General features: G+C 41.6%; 1 protein-coding gene across 1 annotated transcript in view; it reads left to right on the top strand.

Annotated features, from left to right (window-relative positions):
• The window catches only part of RASGEF1A (RasGEF domain family member 1A), a 135,718-nt gene that overhangs the window by 4,903 nt on the left and 103,822 nt on the right, over nt 1-26,993 (top strand). The window contains exons 2-3 of the mRNA XM_070470674.1: nt 2,320-2,382; nt 2,496-2,599. The gene's annotated coding sequence lies outside the window, so the exon portion shown is untranslated. The remainder of the gene's footprint in view (nt 1-2,319; nt 2,383-2,495; nt 2,600-26,993) is intronic.

Here is a 26,993-nt window from a genome sequence, read left to right as displayed (position 1 = left end):
TGTGCTTGTATCATTCAGCGTGGGCTAAGAGATGATGCTGAAACAAATGACCCCAACTCTCAGTGCTACATGACAGCAAAGGATTATTTCTTACCTGTGTCTAAAGTCCACTGCAAGCTGGCCTCAGCTCTGTACACTTAGGGTCTCAGAATTCAGAAGCAGTCAGTCTGTGGGACCTACCAGTCTCCCAGGCAAGAGAAAAGAGCAATGGGAGAACCACATGATGGCTCCTTATGTTCCACTTGGAAGAGGCACATGGTACTTCCACTCAGATTTCTTCGGCCAAAACAAGTCAGTTGCCAAACCCACTGTCAGTGGGTGGGAAGCATGGTCCTAAGAGGGAGGGGCTGTAGGAGGGACATCAGGCTTTCAGAGCAAGTCAGGCCAAATGCAGCAGAACCACTCACTGGGCTGGTGCTTCTCTGATGGAAATGCCTTGAGGCTCCTCCAGGGAACCCTGTGGAGAAGATAGAAGTGACTCATTGTATAGAGATAAATGGGGGCTCTGGGGCCATGTGAGCAGCAACTCAGGGAAGGTCTGGAATTCTCTCTGGAGAGCCCTGGAGTGCTGCATTCCAGCACTGGTTTGGAGTCAGAGTGACCTGGGAAATTCCGTAGGGAATTCCAGCTCTAACCCAGGTGGGCAGAGGGACACAGGATGTTTAGGGAGACATGCAGAGGCAGCTGGAGTTCTAGTCAGATTGGTCAGGAGGGTCCAAAATGGCCCACGGGTGGGAATGGAGTGGTTAATGGGGGGGACTGGGCTGATCCATAGGTAGGCCAGCCTTTCCTGCTGGGAGCAGCCCCGCTGCTCTGCAGAATACCATCTGAATTTCCGTTCTGAGACTTTCTCCAAAATCAAGGGAGGACCTTTTGGTCCTGGCTGACAAGGACCCTGTTTTCCCCATTCTTTGTTTCTAGCTCCATGATCCTGGGCTCTCAAAAGCTGGGCTTAGCAATCCATGGCCAGAGACATTCGCTCACAGGTGTTCCCTGGACCCAGTGGACTGTGGAGCCACCTTCCCTGAGAGGTGGAGCCCCGTTGATTGAACTGCAGTCACACAGTCTTTCGCTGCCCACCAAGTGCAAGTCCTTGGGCAGGACAAAGCAGAGTCCTCAGTTCAGACACTCCCACTAGACTCCACAAGCCCATTTGCAAAGAAAGGAGGCTACACAGTCTCACACAGTTTTCTTTTTGGAAATCACCCAGTTGCAGAGCTTCAGAGCTAGGAGGGCTTTCAAACACCCTACAGTCCAACATGCTCTTTCCAGAACTCACGTCCAAGGGGAAGAAGATCAAGAGCAAAGTCACCAGCAGTTTAGGGCTGAAACAGAAACCAAGCATATTATGGCCTACCCCCTCCTGTCCCCAACAGTGTCTGGTCCTATGAACAGTGAGAGCCATGCTGTGCCATCCTCTCCAGGTGTTCCCAGAAGCCAGAACATGCTGCAAGGTCGCGGACCAGCCCCAAGCCCTGTCCTCCAGAAGGCTCCCTTGGACGTGTAGCAGAATAGAGTGAGCACTGGATTCAGAGCCGCAGGCCATGAGTCAAGTCCTGACTGTCATTTATTGCCTGTGTGACCCTGAGGAATTGACTTAACCTCTCTTCTCTGAGCATCTGTAAATTTGGACTGGAGCTGCACCAACCTTATTTGATGGGTTTCAGATGATAAGAAGACTGCACTGCTCGTTCCCACCTCCCCTGGACTTCCTACAGACAGACTAATGACTTCTTTGGGTGTATGGAGTTGATGGGAGAGAAACCATGCATTTAATCAGTTCTGAAATGTAAACTTGTATACCTCAACATTTCAGAAATCATGTCATATCTCTCCATCAACAGTTTTAATTTTCTGTTGGCTCGGTGGCAGCCCTGGGGTTAATATTGCTTCCTGCACACGTTACTCCTGGTAGCTTACTGGATGACCTCACCCCCTCAATGTTTCTGTCAACAAACTACTGAAGGACCATTGGAGGAAGGAACCAGAGTCTTGAATGGTGTCTGAAGTGTTCTACTGATGCCTTCTGGGAAGATCAAGAAAGAGCCAGCACGCAACCTTGTAGAATGGGGATCACTGGTGTATCTTGAAAAAGCTAATGGGGTGTTGTGTTTAGAAATGCCACATCATTCATGCTCCTGTTGGCATGGAGGAGAGCTTCATGTGGAAAAACCTAGAGGTTGATGTCACAGAGTTAGAAAGTGCCCATCAGCACCTCTCTGTCTCCCACACACATACACACTCATCCCCTACCTTTGGACAAGTTGTCTCCTGTGATGGGGCAGAGAGTCATGTTCTTTCCTCTTTTTTCTGCCCCAGGAAGCCTTTGTGACTGGGAATGCAGCCTAGGAGGCCACATTAAGCATAACCAAGACCTGGCAGGTACTTTCACATATATGCCCATTGTTTGCTTCCAATCAAAACAAATCTGTTATGTTTACATTTGATTATATTCTAATTGCACAAATAGTACATACACATGTTCTGTTATTTAGAAAAATGAAGCTTAGCAATGCATCAGAAATCTTCTTTCATGGCCACCTGCTCCCTGCCACTAAGCCCAAGGCCCTCCCCAAAGATGACATCATAACTGTCTGGGGTATGTATCCTTCCTTACAGTTTTTTGCTTGATTTGCTTTTGCATAATTTGGGTTTCATGGTGAGTTAACACAAATTGAAAATGAACAGAGATCATTCTGTCGTTTTTGAGACTGCACCCAAGTACTACATTTCAGACTTTTGTTGACTGAGGGCTACTACATTTCTTCTAAGGGATTCTTGCCCACAGTAGATATAATGGTCATCTGAGTTAAATTCACCCATTCCAGTCCATTTTAGTTCACTGGTTCCTAAAATGTTGATGTTCACTCTTGCCATCTCTTGCTTGACTACTTCCAATTTGCCTTGATCCATGGACCTAACATTCCAGGTTCCTATGCAATATTGCTTTTTACAGCATTGGACTTTACTTCCATCACCAGTCACATCCACAACTGAGTGGCGTTTTTCCTTTGGCTCAGTCTCTTCATTCTTTCTGGAGTTATTTCTCCACTGATCTCCAGTAACATATTGGGCACCTACTGACCTGGGGAGTTCATCTTTCAGTGTCCTATCTTTTTGCCTTTTCATACTGTCCATGGGGTTCCCAAGGCAAGAATACTGAAGTGGTTTGCCATTCCCTTCCCCAGTGGGCCACATTTTGTCAGAACTCTTCACCGTGACCCATCCATCTTGGGTGGCCCATTGGAAAAGACCCTGATGGTGGGAAAGATAGGCAGGAGGAGAAGGAGATGACAGAAGATGAGATGGTTGGATGGCATCATTGACTTGATGGACATGAGTTTGAGTAAGCTCTGGGAGTTGGTGATGGACAGGGAAGCCTGGTGTGCTGCAGTCCATGCGGTTGCAAAAAGTCGGACATGACTGAGTGACTGAACTGAACTAACACAGATAGTTAACATAAATAGTATTCCGGGTAGTTAGACTTTTGCAATATACTGTCTCTTTAACAAGAAATCTTGGAGAACCTCCCATATTAAGGGCATATAGGAAGATCTCATTTATAAACAATATTGATAAAATGTATTTACCCTTTTTCATGTTGATAGACATTTGGTTGTTTATTTTATATATTTGTGTTGCTACTATTGTTGTTGTTGTTTTTGTTGAGTTACTTCATGTCCAACTCTTTGCAACCCTGTGAACTGTAACACACCAGACTTCCTTGTCCTTTACCATTTCCTGGAATTTGCTCAAACTCATGTCCACTGAGTTGGTGATGTCATCCAACCATATCATCCTCTATCACCCCCTTCTCCTCTTGCCCTCAATCATTTCTAGCATTAGAATCTTTTCCAATGAGTTGGCTCTTCACATCAGGTGGCCACAAGTATTGGAGTTTCAGCTTCAGCTTCAGTTCTTCCAAAGAGTATTCAGGACTGATTTCCTTTAGGATAGACTAGTTTGATCTCCTTGGGGTCCAAGGGGCTCTGAACAGTCTTCTCCAACACCACAGTTTGAAAGCATCAATTCTTGGTACTCAGCCCTCTTTGTGGTCCAACTCTCACATCTGTACATGACTACTGGAAAAACCATAACTTTGACTATATGAACATTTGTTGGCAAAATGATGTCTTTGCATTTTTTAATATACTGTCTAGGTTTGTCATACCTTTTCTTCCAAACAGCAGGCATCTTTTAATTTTGTGGCTGCAGTCGCCATCTGCGGTGATTTTGGAGCCCAAGAAAAACTTGTTTTCACTTTCTCCCCATCTATCTGCCATGGAGTTATGGGACCAGATGGCATGATCTTCATTTTTTGAACGTTGAGTTTTAAGCCAGCTTTTTCACTCTTCTCTTTCATACTCACCAAGAGGCTCTTTGGTTCCTCTTCAATTTCTGCCTTTAGAGTGATACCATCTGCATAACTGAGATTGTTGATATTTCTGCTGGCAATCTTGATTCCAGCTTGTGATTCATCCAGACCAGCATTTCACATGATGTACTCTGCATATAAGTTAAATAAGCAGGGTGAATATATATTGCCTTGACACGCCTTTCCCAATTTGGAACCAGTTGCTACTATCAGTTGAGTTCAATTTGGTCACTCAGTCATGTCTAACTCTTTGTGACCCCGTGGACTGCAGCATGCCAGGCTTCCCTGTCCATCACCAACTCCCGGAGCTTGCTCCAACTCATGCCCATCAAGTCAGTGATGACATCCAATCATCTCATCTTCTGTTGTCCCCTTCTCCTCCTGCCTTCAATCTTTCCCAGCATCAGGGTCTTTTCTAATGAGTCAGTTCTTAGCATCAGGTGGCCAAAGTATTGGAGTTTTAGCTTCAACATCAGTCCTTCCAATGAATATTCAGGACTTATTTCATTTAGGATTGATCTCCTTGTTGTCCAAGGGACTCTCAAGAGTCTTCTCCAACACCACAGTTCGAAAGCATCAATTCTTCAGTGCTCAGCTTTCTTTATGATCCAACTCTCACATCCATACATGACTACTGGAAAAAACATAGCTTTGACTAGATGGACCTTTGTTGGCAAAGTAATGTCTGTGCTTTTTAGCATGCTGTCTAGTTTGGTCATAGCTTTTCTTCCAAGGAGCAAGTGTCTTTTAATTTCATGGCTGCAGTCACCATTTGGAGCAATTTTGGAGCCCCCCAAAATAAAGTCTGTCACAGTTTCCATCGTTTCCCCATCTATTTGCCATGAAGTGATGAGACTGGATGCCATGATCTTCGTTTATTGAATGTTAAGTTTTAAGCCAGCTTTTTCACTCTCCTCTTTCACTTTTATCAAGAGGCTCTTTACTTCTTTGCTTTCTGCCATAAGGGTGGTGTCATCTGCGTATCTGAGGTTATTAATGAAATAATCAAAATGAAAAGGCAAAAAGATATGACACTGAAAGATGGACTCCCCAGGTCAGTAGGTGCCCAATATACTAGAAAATATATGCCCAATATGCTGCTAGAAAAGAGTGGAGAAATAACTCCAGAAAGAATGAAGAGAGGAACCAAAGTGAAAACAACATCCAATTGTAGGTGTGACTGGTGATGGAAGTAAAGTCCAATGCTGTAAAGAACAATATTGCATAGGAACCTGGATGTTAGGTCCATGAATCAAAGTAAATTGGAAGTGGTCAAGCAGGAGATGGCAACAGTGAACATCGACGTTTTAGGAATCAGTAAAGTAAAATGGACTGGAATGTGTGAACTTAATTCAGATGACCATTTATCTACTACTGTGGGCAAGAATCCCTTAGAAGAAATGGAGTAGCCCTCATAGTCAACAAAAGAGTCTGAAATGTAGTACTTGGGTGCAGTCTCAAAAATGACAGAATGATCCCTGTTCATTTCCAAGGCAAACCATTCAATATCATAGTAATCCAAGTCTATGCTCCAACCACTATTGCTGAAGCTGAAGTTGAATGGTTCTATTAAGACCTACAAGACCTTCTAGAACTAATCCAAAAAAACAATGTCCTTTTCATCATAGGGGACTGGAATGCCAAAGTAGGAAGTCAAGAGATAGCTAGAGTAACAGGCAAGTTTGGCCTTGGAGCACAAAATGAAGCAGGGCAAAGGCTAACAGAGTTTTACCAAGAGAGTGCACTGATCATAGCAAACACCCTCCTCCAGCAACACAAGAGATGACTACACATGGCATCACCAGATGGTCAACACTGAAGTCAGATTGGTTATATTCTTTGTAGCCGAAGATGGAGAAGCTCTATACAGTCAGCAAAAACAAGACTGGGAGCTGACTGTGGCTCAGATCATGAATCCCTTGTTGCCAAATTCAGACTTAAATTGAAGAAAGTAGGGAAAACCACTAGACCATTCAGGTATGACCTAAATCAAATCCCTTACAATTATACAGTGGAAGTGACAAATAGATTCAAGGGACTAGATTTGATAGAGTGCCTGAAGAACTATGGATGAAGGTTCATGACATTGTACAGAAGGCAGTGATCAAGACCAAATCCAAGAAAAAGAAATGCAAAAAGGCAAAATGCTTGTCTGAGAAGGCCTTACAAATAGCTGTGAAAAGAAGAGAAGTGAAAGGCAAAAGAGAAAAGGAAAGATATACTCATCTGAATGCAGAGTTCCAAAGAATTGCAAGGAGACATAAAAAAGCCTTCCTAAATGATCAATGCAAAGAAACAGAGGAAAACAATATAATGGGAAAGACTAGAGATCTCTTCAAGAAAATTAGAGATAACCAAGGGAACATTTCATGCCAAAATGGACACAATAAAGGACAGAAGCGGTATGGACCTAACAGAAGCAGAAGATATTAAGAAGAGGTGGCAAGAATACACAAAATAACTATACAAAAAAGATCTTCATGATCCAGATAACCACGATGGTATGATCACTCACCTAGAGCCAGACATCCTGGAGTGTGAAGGCAGGTGGGCCTTAGGAAGCATCACTACCGACATAGCTAGTGGAGGTGATGGAATTCCAGCTGAGCTACTTCAAATCCTAAAAGATGATGCTGTGAAAGTGCTGCACCCAATATGCCAGGAAATTTGGAAAGCTCAGCAATAGCCATAGGACTGGAAAAAGTCAGTTTTCATTCTAATCCCAAAGAAAGGCAATGCCAAAAATGTTGCTACTATAAACAAGGCTAAATAAATATCCTTGTTTAGCCAGCTTATGTATTTCAGTTACCCTGAACTGAAATTGTTTTACACTTTAGTAGATATGGCCAAATTGTCCTGAAAAATGCTGTACCTATTTACACTCTTGGGGCTTCCCTGGTCGCTCAAACCGTAAAGAGTCTTCCTGAAATCAGTCTTATCAATTCTAAATATTATTCATTTTTAAAAGATAAATTAGTGAAAAATGTACCTCATATCTTGAAGTTTTACAAAGTAATATTAGTGTAAATTTATTTTATAGATTCTGTACTTTGTGTCTTAAGAATGACTTTCCTACCTCAATATATATTCTTTCATATTTTCTTTATGTATTTTAAAATATTTTCTTCAAATGATTTTTATCATTTTCTTGGAATAAATCATCTGTTTGTTTTAACTATCTACCTTTATTATATTATAAATATATAGTTAGTCAACCCAGGACCATTTTAAAAATAGTGTATATATTTTACACTCTTTCAGTTTATATAGTAAATTCCTAAATGGATAGGCCAGTTTCAGGAAATTTTGTTCTTTCAAAGTGAATATCTGATATTCTGTATGTTTATTCTTACATATTGCTTCAATCACAATAGTTTATTTTATATATTTATATATCACAGATATTTCATATTTCATTGTTTTACTTTTCCAAAACAGTCTTGACTAGTCTTGCACATTTTCTCCTTTGACTGAAAGAGTGTGTTTGTCAATTTCATGGGGAAAACCCTGTGATATTGTAATTACTGTTGAATTTAAATTCTATACTAATTTTGGGGGAAATGGACATTTGTGTCATATTTAATCTCTCCATCAAAGAACACAGTGTATCTCTTTTTTTTAATTAAATTTTTTTCACAGTGTCTCTCTTTATTCATGTATATTTTAATTAGAAAATTATACATTTTATCATTTTCTCGTATAGGTACTGCATGAGATTTTTTTCTGTGGTTGTTGGCTTATCCCTCACTGTGAGATAAGTGTTGCGATTATGAATGACATTTTTCTTTATATGTTATAATTCATTGCTGGTAGATAGGAGGGCTTGACAAGACAGGCAGTTCTCTCCACCTAATGAAATTTATCCAAATTATTCTTACAGTTTGTTAGCTCAATTTTCTTGGTAGGAAATCACATTGTCTGAAACAAATGACCCTGCATTTTAGGACAAACTTTGTACTCTCTTGTCCATTTCCTCCCTTGCAGTTATTAGTTTGAGTTTTCTCACTCTTTTTGATAATTCACATTTTTCTGTGAATTTCTCCATGATGTCTATGATCTCAAGCCTTTTACCACACATATTGGCCTGTTGTTGTTTAGTTGCTAAGTTGCGTCTGACTCTTTTGTGACCCCATGGACTATAGTCCTCCAGGCTCCTCTGTTCACGGAATTTTCCAGGCGAGAATACTGGAGCGGGTTGCTATTTCTTTCCAGGGAATCTTCCAGGGGTTAGACCTTCATCTCTAGCATTGAAGGCAGATTCTTTACTACTGAGCCACCAGGAAAGCTGATATGTCAGCCTGTTATGATTTAGTTTCCTTGATCTTGCTTCATTTTCCCTCACCTTGTCTGTGTTTTCTCCTCGTGGGTCTGACCGAGTTGCAGTACCCATGTTGTAAACATGCATGTGACAGCACCGAACCACTCAGCATTTATGCAAACTCAGCATTGCTAATTCCGAGAGAACGTTTTGGGTTTTATGGATTAACAGGGCAAGTTTTTTCCTACTGTATGTTTGATTTCTATTTTATTACATTCATCTTCTTTATCAATCACTGTTCAACTTTCTTGGGTTTGTTTTAATGTTGGCATTCCTGCTTTTGAACTAAGATAGTAGTTTAATTATTTTTAATTTTCCTTTCTTTAAGTAATGCATTTAAGGTTCTAAATTTTCTTGGGCTACTGCTTTGGAAATTTTGAAAACTACTGCTTTGAAAACTGCTTTTGAAAACTTTAAAAAGTGGAGTACTCTGCCATCTATTCCTCAGTTGTCATCAATTTCTGTTATTGTGTTGGTAATTTCTGTCATGGTGTTCTTTTAAATACAAGAGTTATTATTAAGTGTATTTTGTAATTTGTTGGTGGTGGTGGTTTAGTTGCTAAGTTCTGTCCAACTCTTTTGCAGCCTCATGGACTGTAGCCTCCCGGGCTCTTATGTCCATGGGATTTCCCAGGCAAGAATACTGGATTGGATTGCCACTTCCTTCTCCAGGGGATCTTCCTGACCCAGGGATTGAACCTGCACCTTCTGCTTGGCAGGCAGATTCTTTACCATTGAACCACTTAGGAAGCTGTTATGTAATTTGGGGGATCACTAATTTCTAATTTAATTACTTTGAGGTCAGTGAATATGTCTATATGAGTTACACTTTTTAGACTTAATTTAGAAGTATCTGAGAGCTTCAGTCTTTTCACTCACTCAGTCATGTCCAACTGTCTGTGACCCCATGGATTGCAGTATGCCAGGCTTCCCTGTCCATCACCAACTCCCAGAGCCTACTCAAACTCATGTCCATTGAGTTGGTAATACCATCCAACCATCTCATCCTCTGTCATCCCCTTCTCCTCCTGCCTTCAATCTTTCCCAGCATCAGGGTCTTGTCCAATGTGTTAGTTCTTCATATCAGGTGGCCAAAGTATTGGAGTTTCAGCTTCAGCTTCAGTACTTCCATTGAATATTCAGGACTGATTTCCTTTAGGATTGATTGGTTGGATCTCCTTGCAGTCTAAGGGACTCTCAAGAGTCTTCTCCAACACCACAGTTCAAAAGCATCAATTCTTCAGTGCTCAGCTTTCTTTATGGTCCAGCTCTCACATCCATACATGACTACTGGAAAAACCATAGCCTTGACTAGATGGACCTTTGTTGGCAAAGTAATGTCTTTGCTTTTTAGCATGCTGTCTATGTTGGTCATAGCTTTTCTTATATCTCAGGAGATTTTGTACCTTTTAAAGATTAATTCTATTGTTGATAAAAAGATTTTAGTATCAAACCCAGGTCTCCAAGCCCAGATCTCCTGCATTACGGGCAGATTCTTTGCCATCTGAGCCATCAGGGAAGTCCAAAATTAATTCTACTGTTGATAGAAAGATTTTAATGGCATTTTTCAAGTTTGTTTATTGGTTTTCCACTTTATATGGTAATTTACTAGTAAGATAAATAGATCTATAAATAATTATATATATAAAAAACCTACTATGTGTGTGTATGAGCTAGTTTAATATCTTCTAATGTTTTCCATCAGTTTTAAAAAATAGCTTTACTGACATAATTCACGTTCTATAGAGTTCACACATTTAATGAGTACAATTCAATAGCTTTTGATCTTATTACATTATTAACTTTTTAAAATTGTGGTGAAAAATATAACATAAAATTTGCCATTTTAACCATTTTAAAGTACACAGTTCAGTGGCATTAATGACATTCACAACCTTCACCAGTATCTATTCCCAAGGTTTTTTCGTCACCCCAAACAGAAACTCTATCCATTAAACAAAAACTCCTCATCTTCTCCCAAGACCCTGGTAATCTTTAATCTACTTTCAATCTCTATGAATTTGCTTCATATATTCTGGATGCCTCATATTGTGAAATCATACAGTATTTTCACTTTTCTGGTTTTTTCACCTTATTTTCAAGGTTCATCCATGTTGTAGCATGTATCAGAACTTCATTTCTTTGTATGGATGATATGTCATGTATATAATACATTTTGTTTATCCATTCAGTTTTTAATGAACACTTGGGTTGTTTTCACCTTTTGGCTACTGTGAATAATGCGTTGAACACTGGGATGCAAATATCTGTTCCAGTTCTTGCTTTTCAATTCCTTTGGGGTATATAACTAGGAGTAGAACTGTTGAGTCACAGTAATTCCATGTTAAGCTTTTTGAGGAAGTTCCAAACTGTTTTCCACAGCAGCTGCATCATCTTAACATTCCCACTAGCAATCTCTGAGAGTTCCAATATCTGTGCTTTTGTTGTCTAATCCAAAAAATAATTGCTAAATGCAGTGCAATGAAGATTTCACTTACATTTTCTTCTAAAATATAGTTTCAGCTCTTATTTTTGAGTCTTTCATCCATTTTGAGTGAACATTTTTAATATGGCTTCAGTCTGACTTTGTTTACGTGAATATCCAGTTTTCCTAGCATCTTTTGTTGAAAACATTATCGTCTCCTTATTGAATGATCTTGGAACCCTTGTCAAAAATAATTTGATCATGTGTGGGAAGGTTTACTTCTGGGGTCTCTATTCTGTTCCATTGGTTTAAATGGAATACAGTCCAGTACTGTACAGTGCTGTACTTTAGGCCAATACTGTACTGTTTTTGATCACTGTAGCTTTGTAATATAGCACAAAATCATAAACTGTGAGGCCTCCAGCTTTGCTCTTCTTTTTCAAAATTGTTTTGGCTGTTTGGGGTCCCTTGATATTCCATATAGGCTTCCTGGGTGGCGCAGTGGTAAAGAATCTGCCTGCCAATGCAGAAGATATAGGAGACTTGGGTTCGATTCCTGGGTCAGGAAGATACCTTGGAGTAGAAAATGGCAATTCACTCTAGTGTTCTTGCCTGGAAAATTTCATGGTGCAGAGGATCTTGGTGAGCTACAGTCCATAGGGTTGCAAAGAGTTGGACATGACTGAGTGACTGAGCACCCATGATATTCCATATAAATTTTAGGATTTTTTCTGTAAAAAATGCCATTGGAATTTTGATAGATTGTAATTATTCTGTAGATTGTTTTGGATATTATTCTTATGTTAACAATATTAACTCTTCCAATCAATGAACATGGGTTGACTTTTCATTTATTTATGTCTTCTTTAATTTATTTCAGCAAAATTTTCAATCTTTAGTATATAAATCTTTAAGTTCTAGGTTAAAATTATTCCAGTAAGGACCTACTTCAGAGCATAGGAAACTATGCTCAATATTTTATAAAAATCTATAATGGAAGACAATCTGAAAAAATAGCTGAATCACTGTGCTGTATACCTGAAACTAATACCACATTGTAAATCAACTACACTTCAGTAAAATAAAATAATAAAGATTATTACTAAGAATTTTACTCTTTTTGATGCTATCACAAATCAATTAAATTTTATCTTTTGATGTGTTTGTTATGAACATATAGAAATATAACTGATTTTTGTTTACTGATTTTATATCCTGTAACTTTCCTGAATCATGTATTCGCTCTAACAGTTTTTTTGTGTGTGGTTAAGAGCTTTATTGAGTTGTAATTTATGTACCATAAAATTCACTCATTTTGTGTGTATAATTCAATGAGTTTTTAGTAAATTTACAGAGTTGTATAGCCACTGTGTGTGCTAAGTCACTTCAGTCACATCTGACTGTTTGTGACACTATGGACTGTAGCCCACAGGCTCCTCTGTCCATGGGGATTCTCCAGGCAAGAATACTGGAGTGGGTGGCCATGCCCTCCTCCAGGGGATCTTTGCAACTCAGAGATCAAAACCAGGTCTCCCGCATTGCAGGCTGAATCTTTACTGCCCGAGCCATCAGGGAAACCCATGAATACTGGAGTGGGTAGCCTATCCCTTCTCTAGGGGATCTTCCCAACTCAGGAATCAAACCAGGGTCTCCTGCATTGCAGGCAGATTCTTTACCAGCTGAGCTGCCATTACTCTAATCCAATTCTGAACATTTCAATCACCCTGAAAAAACCCTTTATGTCCATCTGTAGTAAATTCCTATTTCTACTCCCAGCCTTAGGCAATCACTAATCTACTTTCTGTCCATAGATTTGCCTTTTCTTGGCATTTAATACAAATTGAATCATAGAATGTGTGGTCTTTTGCTTCTGGTTTTTTTCTTTCACTTAGCTTTCAAGTTTCATCTTTGTTGTAGCTTGTATCTGTACTTTCTTCCTTTTTATTGCCAAATAATATTCCTTTGTATGGATACACTAATTTTGTTTACCAGTTCACCAGTTGGTGGACTTTTTGGCTACTATGAATAATGCTGCTACAAACATTTGTGTACACATCTTTATGTGGAGATAGGATTTCATTTACCTTGGGTAGATACCTAAGAGTAGGTATCACTTGGATCATACAGTAAATTTATGTTTACCTTTTAAAGAAAGTACTGGAGTGTTTTTCCAAAGTAGGTGCATTTTCCAAATGCATCATTTAAGTTTCATCAACAATGTATGCATTCCAATTTCCTGTATTCTCACCAAAAACTGGTATGGATAGTCTAGATAGTCTTTTTATTACAGTTATGCTCAGTCATGCCCGACTCTTTGAGACCCCATGCACTGCAGCATGCCAGGCTTCCCTGTCCTTCACCATCTCCCAGAGTTTGCTCAAACTCATGTCCACTGAGACGGTGATGCCATCCACCCATCTTGTTCTCTGTCATCCCTTTCTCCTCCTGCCTTCAGTCTTCTCAGCATCAGGGTCTTTTCTAATGAGTCAGCTCTTTGCATCAGGTGGCCAAAGTATTGGAGCCTCAGCTTCAGCATCAGTCCTTCCAATGAATATTCGGGGTTGATTTCCTTTAGGATTGACTGATTTGATCTCCTTGCAGTCCAAGGGACTCAAGAGTCTTCTCCATCACCACAGCTCAAAAGCATCAATTCTTCTGCCCTCAGTCTTCTTTATGGTCCAACTCTCACATCCATACATGACTACTGGAAAAACCATAGCTTTGACTAGACAGACCTTTTGGCTAAGTAATGTCTCTGCTTTTTAATAATGGTGACCTCCTTCAGAAGGTCTTATGCACAGTTATGCTAGTGAATGGCAAATGATATGTCACTGTGGTTTCAATTTGCATATCCCTAAATGATGAATGATGATGAACATCTTTTCATTTGCTTATTAATGATCCCTACATATTCTTTGGTGAATGTCTCTTCAAATCCTTTACCTATTTAAATTTTTTTTTTTTTTGCTGATTTTTAAGAGATCTTTATATTCTGAATACAATTTTTTAAAGCAGATAGATGATTTACAAATATTTTCTCCCAGTTTCTGGCTTGATTTTTAGTTTTCTTAATCATGTCTTTTGAAATATAAAAGTTTTTAATGTTAAGAAAGTCTAATTTACCTGTTTATCTTTGATTGCTTGCATTTTAGGTGTCATATCTAAGAAACTATTGTTTAATCCAAAGTCGATGATTTATACCTGTTAGCTTCTAAGAGCTATGTATATTTAGCTCTTACATTGATGTTTCATATTTATTTTCAGTTAATTTTGATATATTGTATGAGGGTAGGATCTGTCTCCATTCTATTGCATGTGAACGTTCAGTTGTCCCAATACCATTTGTTGAAAAGATGATTCTTTCCTCCATTGTATTGTCTTGGCAACATTTTCAAAATCAATTACTCATAAATTTGAGGGTTTATTTTTGGCTTCTCAATTCTATTTCTTTGATATCCGTGTATATCCTTATGCTAATATCACAGTCTTGTTATTGTAACTTGGCGGTAAATTTTGCAACCCCTAAAATTGGAAACCTCTAATTCAATATGGCTGTGTGCTTATAAGAAGGGGAAATTTGGACATAGACATGCACACAAAGGGGCTTCCCACGTGGCAATAGTGATAAAGAACCTGGCTGCTAATGCAGGAGATGTAAGAGACAAGGGTTTGATCCTGGGTCAGGAAGATCCCCTAGAGGAGGGCGCGGCAACCCACTCCAGTATTCTTGCCTGGAGAATCCCATGGACAGAGGAGCCTAGTGAGTTATGGTCCATAGGGTCACAAAGAGTCAAACATAACTGAAGCTTCTTAGCACACTAGCTAGGAGAGAGGCCTGGAAGAGACCTTTCCCTCATAACCATCAGAAGAAACCAAACAAGCCAACAACTTTGTCTTAGACTTCTGGCCTCCAGAACCATGAGATGAAAAAAAAATTCCTGTTTAAGAAACAGACCCAGACTTAGAGAATGAACTTATGGTGCTGGGGGAATAGATAGGGAGTTTGGTATTAATGTGTACACACTGCTACGTTTAAGATGGATAACCAACAAGGACCTACTATGTAGCACAGTGAACTCTGCTCAGTGTTATGTGGAAGCCTGGATGGGAGGGGAGTTTGGGAGAGAGTGGATACTCTGTCCACCTGAAATTATCACAACATTGTTTATTGACTATACTCCAATATAAAGCAAACAGTTATTTTTTTAAAAAAGAAAATTAAAAACATTTCTATTTAAGCCACCTATTTTGTGGCATGTTGTTATGGCAGCTCTAGCAAACTAACACAGAATTGTTCTCTTAACTTTATTTTTAGATTGATCACTGCTGATATATAAAGATAAAACCGATTGTACACTACTGATCTTGTATACCCTGCAATCTTGCTGAACTCATTTATTAGCTCTGATAGTTGTGTGTATGTGTTTTTAAATTTTATTTATTCTTTGGCTATGCTGGCTCTTTATTGATGTGTGTGAACTCTGTCTAGTTGTGTGTAGAGTTCTCATTGTGTGGTGTCTCCTGTTGTGGAACATGGCTCTAGGTGTGTGGGCTTCACTAGTTGTCATACACAGGCTCAGCTGCCCCATGGCATACGGAACCTTCCTGGATCAGGGACTGAACCTCTGTCCCCTGCATTGACAGGGTCTTAACCACTGGACCACCAGGGAAGTCCTGTATGTGTGTTTGTGTGTGTGTGTGTGACTGAGTGTGTATTCTTTAAAATTTTCTAGATACTAGAGCATATTATCTGCAAATAGAGATGGTTTTACTTCTTCCTTTCCAATCTGGATGCCTTCAAGATTTGTAATTGAATATTTCTCTGGCTTCCTAGTCAGTCAGATCTGCCTGTGGATATTAATTACACTTATGCTAAAGTCTTTTCTGTTTGCTCATTTAACTCTAGGTCCTTGAATGTCGATTTCCCCTGGATGCGTTTGTTTCCTCTTTTGTGGGATTTTTTTCCTTTGGCACATGTTAAATCACAGGAACATGTGACTGTCACTCATCCTTGTCTTTGCCATTTCCTGTTTACTCTGTAGAAATGTCCTATTTCTTCCTACAGCCTCCTGCTCAAGGAATATGAGGGACAGGGGCAAACCTTGTGGTCAGTCATGAGCCCCAGTGATGGAGGTTTCTAGACAGGGGACTACTTGGCCTCCTAGAAGTTGCCCCAGGTTTTGTCCTCTGAAGCCCAAGTGCCCACACCTACTGCTCCCGGAGCAAGTGAAGGAAAGAGCACTTCCCAGTGTCCCAAGTCTTGTCCCCTCTGCTCCGTGTCTATTTCCTCAGAGCCTCCAACACAGCCCACCTTTCACAGAGGTCTCTTTTTGATGTGCTTTCTTTCTTTTTTTTCACAAAGGTAGTTTTTTGTTCCATAAAGTTGTGACTCTGTGCTATGTTGCTTCAGTGTGTCTGACTCTGTGCAACACTATGGACAGTAGCCCACCAGGCTCCTCTATCCTTGGGATTCTTCAGGCAGGAATACTGGAGAGGGTTGCCATGCCCTACTCCAGGGGATCTTTCCCACCCAGGGATTGAACCTGCATCTCCTGCATTGCAGGCAGATTCTTCCCTGAGCCACCAGGAAGCTCAAAGTTGTAGCCACAAGGGATTAAAAGACTGACCTCATTGGTTCCATCCTCTCATCTGTAAAATGGGTATACTATTCCTTCTCAAAATGTCAACATGGAAAGGAACACGGAAAATTTCAGACAGCACCTGTGCATTGAAGTGCATTCAGATGTCCAAGACTGTCCTCACTGCAAGCAACTTTGGGAAGTGCCTGCACCATGCTAGCTTGTCTGTAGGCCCCAGTCCCTGGCCAGTGGGTGACCAGAGTCTCTGGGAACTCATGGGAGCAGGAAAGGTCACATTTTATCCTGGCTCCACCTCCTTGAGATTTCTAGAAGCTTCAACATGTTTTGCTACCTTCCTGGCAGTGCCCACATGACAGATGCCCAAACCGTGATGGTGGCCAGTTGACTGATGCTCACCTGAAGCTTGGCAAGACTCAAGGAAACAAGCCTTATTCACACACATGCCCCCACACCTGGCTCATGTGTGTGTGCAAACACTGTCCCCTTAAGGAGTCAGTTTTATTCTTTCTTTCCCCATCCTTACCCGTTTCTTCATCTTTTCCTGTCCTCTTTCTCAAGAAGTCTTCTCTTCCTCCATCTCTCTGTCTCCCTTTCTGTTCCATCTGCCTCAGTTTTGGTTTTCTGTCTGTGTGTGGTTTTTTGAATATTTGTCTGTGCTGGATTTTAGTCGTGGTGTGTGGGATTTTCTATTTTTGTTGTGGCACATGGGATCTAGTTCCCCAACCAGGGATCGAACCTGGGTCCCCCGCACTGGGAGTGTAGAGTCTTAGTCACTGGGCTACCAGGGAGGTCCCTGTTTTGTATTGTTTTTACCAGCCGTCAGCTGTGCTGCAGGCAGAGCAGGGGTGGTCAGTTCAACAACAGTCACGATGGCCCCTGAGCAGGGGGCAAGGCTGAAGCTGCCCCTTGGTCCTGACTGGGGAGGGCTGGCGCGGCGTGAGAATCAGGACCACTGCAGTGCGCTCGTGGAGCACAGACCCTGCTGCCCCTGGAGGAGGCTCCGAGCGCTTCCAGAACACCTCATCCCTCTTCCCTCATTTCCTGCGCAGGGGTTCACGGGGCACCGCTGCGGGGACAGCTGTGATTCCAGTCCTGGGGTCCCCAGAGGAGACTGGAACCTGGAAGAATGGCCAGGGGGCTGGCTGTGAGCCACTCAGGCTGCAGGAAGGGTGGGGCGGGCCTGTTGCTGTGCGATCTGGACCCTGCCTAACCTCTGCCATTGGCTTGGAGCCAGTCCCCCAGCGCCTTGACTCAGTCTCCTCTGTCAGACGGCTGCGTGTTTTCCCTGTGAGATGTGAGCGTTAGGGGACCTGAGTGGCCATCTTACCAAGTTAAGCAAACACCAGTTCTCCCCTGCATCTCCCACTCCTCTGCCTGTTTTCGTCATTCATTCATTCACTCATTCATCCGTTCAGCCTGCCACGCGCTGGACATGGCCTGTGTTTCGGGGCTGCAGCAACGCGCTCCAGCCCTGGCCCTTTGAAAACTGTTTTCTCTTTCATGCATCCCACCTTCCTTGCTTCTCTGGGAACCTTTAACTTATGGGCCCCCCCAACCTGGACCCCACTATTTGCTTCCTTGAAATTGACATTTAAAAGCAGATAAATCAGAAGAATGGAGGAAATTTTTAAACCAGTTATGATCTGTTTAGATCAGAGATAAATATTGTTAACAGAAGCACACATGTAGGAGCTTTTTTATCTATCTCAGAGCTTTTTATCCAAATGAGAAATGAGTCATTTAATAAACTGTGAGGAGGGGCAGAAGTTGGATTTCAACAAACACGTCAACCTTCAGAAAGACAAGAGTACTCAACTCTCTCGGTCTCAATTAGCAGGACACCCCCCTACTCCCCAACCCCATATGTGGTTCTGTTTTCAAGTAGAGAAAAGAGTGGGGAAGGGGGAGGGGGAAAGAGGAATGGATGTGTCCACAGACCACCAGTGTCCTGATGGGTGTGGGTCAGGAGCCTGGGTGGTGAGGGAAGCATGGGTGTGGACCCAGGGCTCCATGTCCTCTCTTTTCAAATTCCAGCCACCCCCTCTCCTGTGGGGTTGGGGGAGTGGACAGCACATCGTGTGGGAAGCAGGGCATCAACTGCATTTTCTGAGAAATGCTGTCGGCCTCAGGCATTTATCACTTGCAAATTGTTTTCATTATTCAAAACTCAGTCTCAGAGAGCATGCCCTGATGGATGAGTTAAGCAGGCTTTGAGCGGTGTGTGTGTGTGTGTGTGTGTGTGTGTGTGTGTGTACTGTCAACCTCTGTTGATCACTGCCACTGTGAGGACTTTCCTGGTGTCTTCCACATGTTACCTCCTCCTTTATCTAAAGAAGGAGCTTCAGCTGACTCACTTGACTGAAGTGGAAACGGCTGCTTGTGGCGTATGAGGGATTGCCCAAGTCCGAACAGCCAGTGAGTGGCAGAACTGGGACAGAAATCAGCTGTGACCACTCCCAAGCCCTCTGGGACCACAGCTCTGTCTGCCTCTAGTGCAGCTGTACCTAACAGCTTTCCTCACCTCTCAGTTTGGGACACAACCCTCCCCTCCAGATCCCCATGCTCTGTGCGTTTCAAGCAATCTCCTTACTGAGAGGCACCTTGGGCTTCCAAGGAAGCAAATCCTGTGGCCTGGGAGGCCACCATACTGGCCTTCAACAGTGTAAGGGTAAACGAAAGGGAAGTGACCAGGAAGTGGTCATGGCAAGGGTCCACCTCCCACCCCCGGGACAGCAGATAGACCGCGATGCGCAGCTGCTCAGCCTTCATGACCCCTGGCTGGGGATCTGCTGCTCGTGACTCAGTGTCCAGAAGGGCCAGGCTCAGTTCACAGGCCCCCAGTGTGCAGCTTAGCAGGAGGTCATGTCTATTGAGCATGTACTGTGGGCTAGACACCTTTTAGTGGAATTTCTTCCTGGGCAGTGCATGAGAGAAACATGGAAAGACATGGTGTGGAGGCTGGGAAGTTAACACTGTATGGCTATTTGTGCATCAAGGCTGGTCTTCCTGTTGAAGTCTTAATTTCAGGAGCAGAGACATTGTAAGCCCAGCATTGAGCAATACCATTTGTTTGCTGGCCCTCAAATCTAAATGGCCCCTGACTACCTAGAGAAGCTCTTGGCTGTAGTGTGTCATTTACTCCAGGATCCCCACCCCAGGAATCCTCTGCCCTTGGAGTCATTCAGTATGTAACAGGGACATTGATCGGAGGAAGATCTGAGTGGCAGTCCTGGCTACAGTTCCTGGCTGTGATTTACCCTCTCTTAATCTCACTTTCTTGTCTGCAGAATGGGAACAGCAGCCGGACCCCCCCACAGGGTTGCTGTGATGGCCAAAGAGAGAACACAGGTAAAGAGATCAGTGTTTGTGGGACATTGGAAGTGGTCAGTAGAAGGTAGCTTCTCAGAAGGCCAAGAAGGAACCATGTTGCTCCACTCAGTGATCTGAGAATGGAACTCTGCCCCACCCCAGAAGTAGTGTTGGAACCCTGGGCTGGAACCTGGGGCAGCCTCATCCCATTGTGACTCTCCCCCTTCTCCCTCTTGCAGTGGTTTCTACTGCTCTCAGGATTTCTCCACTTAAAGGTGTATCTATAAAGGCACTTCCTTTCCCATGTCAAGAGTCCTTGGAAAGCCCAGCATCCCAGGTGAACAGCATGAGCACACAAACTAGACAGAAAGTGTGTTCTGAGCCAGGAGGCAGAGCCATGAGGCCACTCTGTGTTGGTCAGGTAGAGCTTGCCATTTGGGGAGGCATGTCACATATCTCTCTCCAGTGGAATTGTCCAGACTCCAGTCTTCTCATGACATCCATTTGTGCCAAATGTTTGCCTCCTAGCCCCTAAGTCAGTGTCTGTACTTTAGAAGGTGCCACTAGATAACTAACATTGTGATGACAAGAAGGGGGATGTCAGCTGCTTGTGGTATTTGCAGGACACCTGGGTACACCCCTACCCTCAGTCTCACTCTTCCTGGTATCCGTGAGGAGGCTCTTCTTTCCAAACTTGACATCCAATAAATCTATTAAGTGCCGGTCCGGGAGCTGTCCTTGGTGTTGACCAACATCACACCTCCTTATGACAAGCTGCCAAGGATCCCTATGATAGAGGGTGAGCTTTAAAATTTTTGTGTAAATCTGCATTTGGTTTCAGAATTGCAAGCTTCTAAGTGTTCATGCTACCTGAAGCCTGATGCCTCCTGACTTCTCAGACTCAAGAGGTGCTGAGACCCCGTTTGGCCATGGGACAAGCACAGCATGCACAGTCTGCTGCTTGTAGAGCAGGAAACAACCGACAGATCACAGTGTCTAGAGCAGAAGCAGCTGCAGTGAACACACTCCCCCATCAGAGGTAGAAGCTCTACCCCATCCAGGGCAGAGAGGTATCAGTCTTGGCCTTTGTTTTAAATATGTATTTGTCTGATATTTCCCTTTCCATGTAGTTTAAAAAAATCCTGTTCTTCTGTGAAATGAGAGAAATTTGACATCTTTAAGGAGACAAATTGAACCCAAGCCTTGGCTACTGATGGAACTGAACTCGCCACCACCGTCTGGGGCAGGGTGCTTCTGTCTCTGCCACAGGACTTCCTGGCTCAGGGTAAGGACTGAACCTCACTCAGAAGCCCCCATGCCTTTCTCACAAGGAGGCTCTGAATCAATCGTACTCATATCATCCATAAATGTCTGACCAGGACTCAGACCGTGTTCCTAGCATAGATACACACAGAGCTGCTTGGATGAAGTGGGGATACAGGCTCTGGGGTCTCACACTCAACCTCCTTCTCACTCCCCAGGGACCCACAGAGTTCACTCTGAAAACCATGACCCTAAAAAGAGCCTTGTAAACAGTGGTCTTTGAATGGGTCCATGTGGAGTGAACAGAAAAGTTGAGCCTGGGGATATTTTGAAGGACCCAACCTCTTCTACCTTCTAGCTTCTCCTGGGCCTGATAATTTGGTAAATGCACATACTGTGGACTACTTTAAGGTATGAGTGCTTAGACTGGATGAAAGAAAGAATGTCTCAGTTCAGAGAACTAGCCCATAATCATGCTCTAGATGCAAGAAAAATGTTTAGCTTTTGTACTTGATGCAATACACTTCTGGATAAGATGGCTACATTTGTACACAATGCTAACCTCTTTACAAATTTCCATCAATAGAATACAGAAATAGGAAAAGCATGCATAAATGCTAGAAGGTGGAGCAATGTGGCATTGCCAAATCATAAATTCAGATGTCTGAGATATTCTTCCAGAAAAAAAATGGGATATAGCCAAATAGAAACAAGGACCAACTGAACCCCTGGTAGAATACCAGGAGCATCGCCTGTGGACATCAAGGGGTTAGAGGCAAGGACAGCTCAGGATGCAAATAGATTTCAGCCTCCCCTCTGAGAAAGGACTAGAGCCTTGGGTCATAGCAAAAGTGTTGCATAAGGTGGCACTTGATTTGTGTCTAGTAAAAAGGGCGACTGCACTAAACAAAGAATGGGAATACTGCCCCAATTATGGTTGCCATTACAAATATGGTTAAAGCAATGTCTCTGATCGGGTCAGAGAGCAGTGCCAGAGATCTCTGAATCTTCATCTAACCCTCAATAGCTGAGTGACCTTAGGAAAGCTACTTCATTATCTCTGAACATCAATTTCTTCCATCAGTGAAGATTATCTTAGAATCAACTCCACAGAGCTGTGAGAATTAAATATAATAAAAATTTACATAAACTCACCACAGGGACTGTCCTTAGTAGGTAAATATTCCTTCCTGAGCTCATTCCAGTGTTAGGTGAGGAAGATGATTCATTTATATCTAATTATTTAAAATAGATAAGTTCAGCTTTACCAATAGCTAATATGCAGACCAACTCAGGTACCTGCCTTGACCAAGTGTCAGGTGGATTTTGGTCACGTCTGGTAAAGGCCACATACTTTTTAAAGGGCAGAGCAGGAACTCCCACTGCAGAAGGTGGACAGTGCTTTCCTCACATGTTTTCCTGCTGTCATAATTTTGTACCTACTATAGTTTCCATGGGCCCAGCTACACACAAATACATGTAGACTGTATTTTCTTAAGTAGCTGAATCTTTGTTTGTACTATCTTTGTTTCAGCTCTGAGGGTAATGTTAGCCTCACCAAATGATTTACAAAGTCATCCCTCTACTTCAGTCTTCTGGAAGAGTTTGTAGAAAATTGGAATACTTTCTTAAATGTTTGATAGAATTCATCAGTGAAAGCATATGGGGCTGGTGTTTTTGTTACATTATAAATTACTAATTCAATCTCTTTAATAGATATGGGCCTATTCAGATTATCTGTTTATTCTCAAGTGGCTTTTGGCAGATTGTGTCTTTCAAGGAAATGGTTTGTTTCATCTAGGTTATCAAATTTTTGAGCATAGAGTTGTTCATAATCTTCCTTTGTTATCTTTTTTAATATTCACAGGCTTTGTAGAAATGTCCCTTTTTCATTTCTGATAAGTTATTTGTATTCTTTCTTAGCCTGGCCTGATACTTATTGATTTTATTGATTCTTTCAAAGAATTAGCTTTTGGTTTCATGGATTTTCCTTTTTTTAAAAAAAAAAACCTTTATATATATAGAGTTGGTTTACAATGTTGTGTTAGTTTCTGGTGTTATTCAGAGTTAAAGTGATTCAGAGTTAGGTTCATTTGTGCCATATTTTTATTCCATATATAAGTGATACCATATGATATTTGTCTTTGTCTGACTTACTTCACTTAGTATGATAATCTCTAGGTCTATCCATATTGCTGAAAATGGCATTATTTTGTTCCTTTTTTAAAAATAGCACTGAAGAATTGATGCTTTTGAACTGTGGTGTTGGAGAAGACTCTTGAGAGTCTCTTGGACTGCAAGAAGATCAAACCAGCCAATCCTAGAAGAAATCAGTCCTGAATATTCATTGGAAGGACTGATGCTGAAGCTGAAACTCCTAGTACTTTGGCCACCTGATGTGAAGAACTGATTCATTGGAAAAGACCCTTATTCTGGGAAAGATTGAAGGTGGGAGGAGAAGGGGATGACAGAGGATGAGATGGCTGGATGGCATCACCAACTCGATGGGCCTGAGTTTGAGTAAGCCCCGGGAGTTGGTGATTGACAGGGAAACCTGGCATGCTGCAGTCCATGGGGTCGCAAAGAGTCAGACACAACTGAGCTACTGATCTGATTACTTTTAATCTATATAGGTCTCTATTTAAGTGGGTTTATGCAGACAACAGGCTTCCCTTGTAGGTCAGTCAGTAATGAAATCTGCCTGCAATGTGGGAGACCCCAGTTCAATTCCTGAGTCAGGAAGATCTGCTGGAGAAGGGATAGGCTACCCACTCCAGTATTCTTGGGCTTCCTTTGTGGCTCAGCTTGTAAAGAATCCACCTGCAATGTGGGAGACTTGGTTTCGATCCCTGGATTGGGACAATCCCCTGGAGAAGGGAAAGGCTACCCATTCAAGTATTCTGGCCTGGAGAATTCCATGGAAGAAAAGCTATGACCAACTTAGACAGCATATGAAAAGCAGAGACATTACTTTGCCAATTAAGGTCCATCTAATCACAGCTTTGGTTTTTCCAGTAGTCATGTATGGATGTGAGAGTTGGACCATAAAGAAGGCTGAGCGCCAAAGAATTGATGCTTTTGAACTGTGGTGCTGGAGAAGACTCTTGAGAGTCCCTTGGACAGCGGAGAGATCAAACTAGTCAATCCCAAAGGAAATCAACCCTGAATATTCATTGGAATGACTGATGCTGAAGTTGAAGCTTCAATACTTTGGCCACCTGATGCGAAGAGCCGACTCACTGGGAAAGACCCTGATGCTGGATAAGATTGAGGGCAGGAGGATAAGGGGATGACAGAAGCTGAGATGGTTGGATGGCCTCATTGGCTCAATGGACATGAGTTTGAGCAAGCTCCGGGAGATGGTGAAGGACAGAGAAGCCTGGCATGCTGCAGTCCATCAAGTTGCAAAGAGTTTGACATGACTGAGTGATTAGACAACAACAATTTAGATAATTGACACTTAAAGTGATTATTGACATAGTTGGATTAATATCTACCATATTTGTTATTCTTTTCTATTTGTTGCCCTTGTTTCTGTTTCTATTTTTGTCTTTTAACACATTTTTTCTGCCTTTTGTAGTTTTAAAAATTTTTATTTCTTTATTTATCTTTGGCTGTGCTGGGTCTTTATTGCCGTGTGGGCTTTCTCTAGTTGTGAGTGGGGGCTACTCTTCTTTGCAGTGCTCAGACTTCTCATTGCTGTGGCTCCTCTTAACAGAGCACAGCCTCCAGAGCACAGGCTCAGTAGTTGTCACATACCTGCTTAGTTGCTCCATAGCATGTGGAATCTTCCTGGACCAGGGATCGAATCTGGGTCCCCTGAATTGGCAGATGGATTCTTAACCACTAGACCACTAGGGAAGTCTGTGCCTTTTGTAGTTTTAGTTGAGCATTTTATGATTCCATTTTCTCTCCTTGATTAGCATATTTGTTCTACTTTTTTTTTTTTTTACTGTTTTTAGTGGTTGCGCTAGAATTTTTACTGTATATTTACAACTAATCCAAAGTCACTTTCAAGTGACTATGGTTTTATACTCATGAAACCTACTCAGTGAAAGTATCTTATATAACAAAATATCTCTAATTCTTCCCTCCCATCCCTTGTATCATTACTGACAATAATTTCACTTATATATAAGTATAAATATGGTTATACATATAGTTATTTTGAACAAACCGTTATCTGTTAGATCAGTTTAAGAAACTAAAAGTTTTTGTTTTACCTTCACATATTCATTTTCAAGTGTTCTCCCTTTCTTTATAAATAAGACTTTATGACCTATATAATTTTCCTTCTCTCTGAAGAATTTCTTTTAACATTTCTTGCAAAGCTGGTCTGCTGGAAACAAATTCTCTCAGTTTTTTTTGTTTGTCTGAGAAAATCTTTTTTATCCCTTCTCTTTTTAAGGAGATTTCACCAGGATACAGAGTTCTAAGTCAGTTTTTTTTTTCTTTCTCTAGACACTTAAAATATTTCACTCCATTCTCATCTTGCTTGCATAATTTCTGAGGGAAAGTCAAACATCAGTATTATGTTTGCTTCTCTATAGGTACGTTCCCCCTGCCCCCTGCCCCGGGCTTCTCTCAAAATTTTTTCTTCACCTTTAATTTTCTGAAGTTGGAACCCAATATGCCTGATTATAGGTTTTTTATTATTATTCTTTGGCATTTGTCCTCCTTGGTGTTTTCTGAGCTTCTCAGATCTGTGGTTTAGTGTCTGACATTAATTTGAGGGAAATTAATCAGCCAGTATTCCTTCATATATTGCTTCTTACCCCCCACCCCTTTTTCTTCTTTTGACAGTCATATCATATACATGTTACACATTTTGTAGTTGCCCCACAGTTTTTGGATGTTTTGTGCTGTAGGTTTTTTTTTTCTCTTTGCTTTTCAGTTTTGGAAGTTTCTATTGTCATGTTTTCAAGTTCAGAGATTCTTTCCTCAGCCATGTTCAGTCTACTAATAAGCCCATCAAAGGCGTTCTTCATTTCTGTTCTAGTCTTTGTGATTGCTAGCATTTCTTATTGATTCTTTCTTGGAATATCTATCTGCTTACATTACCCATCTGTTCTTGCATGTTGTCTATTTTTTCCATTAAACCCCTTAGCATATTAATTATACTTTTAAAAATTTCCAGTCTGATAATTCCAGCACCCCTGCTCTATCTGGCTCTTATTCTGATGCTCGTTCAGTCTTTTCAAACCGTGATTTTTCCTCTTTAGAATGTGTTGTAATTTTTTTTTTTTCTGTTGAACTCTGCAGATGATGTACTGAGTGAAAGGAACTCTGGTAGATAGACCTTTAGTAATATGGTGGTAAGGTGTGGGGGAAGGGGAAACTATATAGTCCTATGATTAGATCTCAGTCTTTTGATGAACCTGTACCTTGGTCTGTGAACTTCACTAGTACTTCTCAGTTGTCTTCCCATCTTAGGTGGGACAGGATGGCTAGAAGGGGCTGGAATTGGGTATTTCCCTTTCCCTGGGTAGATTAGGCTCTGATAGAGCTCCAGTTAGGCTTTGGTAAAACAGATTTTCAAGAGTCCAGGCATTGTTAAGAAGAACAGAATGCTCTGATATATTTCAAAATTATTTCCTTTCCCTCTTCTCTGCCAGAATCTTGGGGGATTTTTCTGTGATATGCACTGCTGGAACTTGGTAGGGCTCTTGGAGATAAAACTCACAAAATGTCCAATGACTAGGA

This window comes from Odocoileus virginianus, chromosome 7, assembly GCF_023699985.2.
Source record: "Odocoileus virginianus isolate 20LAN1187 ecotype Illinois chromosome 7, Ovbor_1.2, whole genome shotgun sequence".
Classification (NCBI taxonomy): Eukaryota; Metazoa; Chordata; class Mammalia; order Artiodactyla; family Cervidae; genus Odocoileus; species Odocoileus virginianus.
The sequence above is the reverse complement of the archived record's forward strand: the minus strand, read 5'-3'. Positions and strand labels throughout refer to the sequence as shown.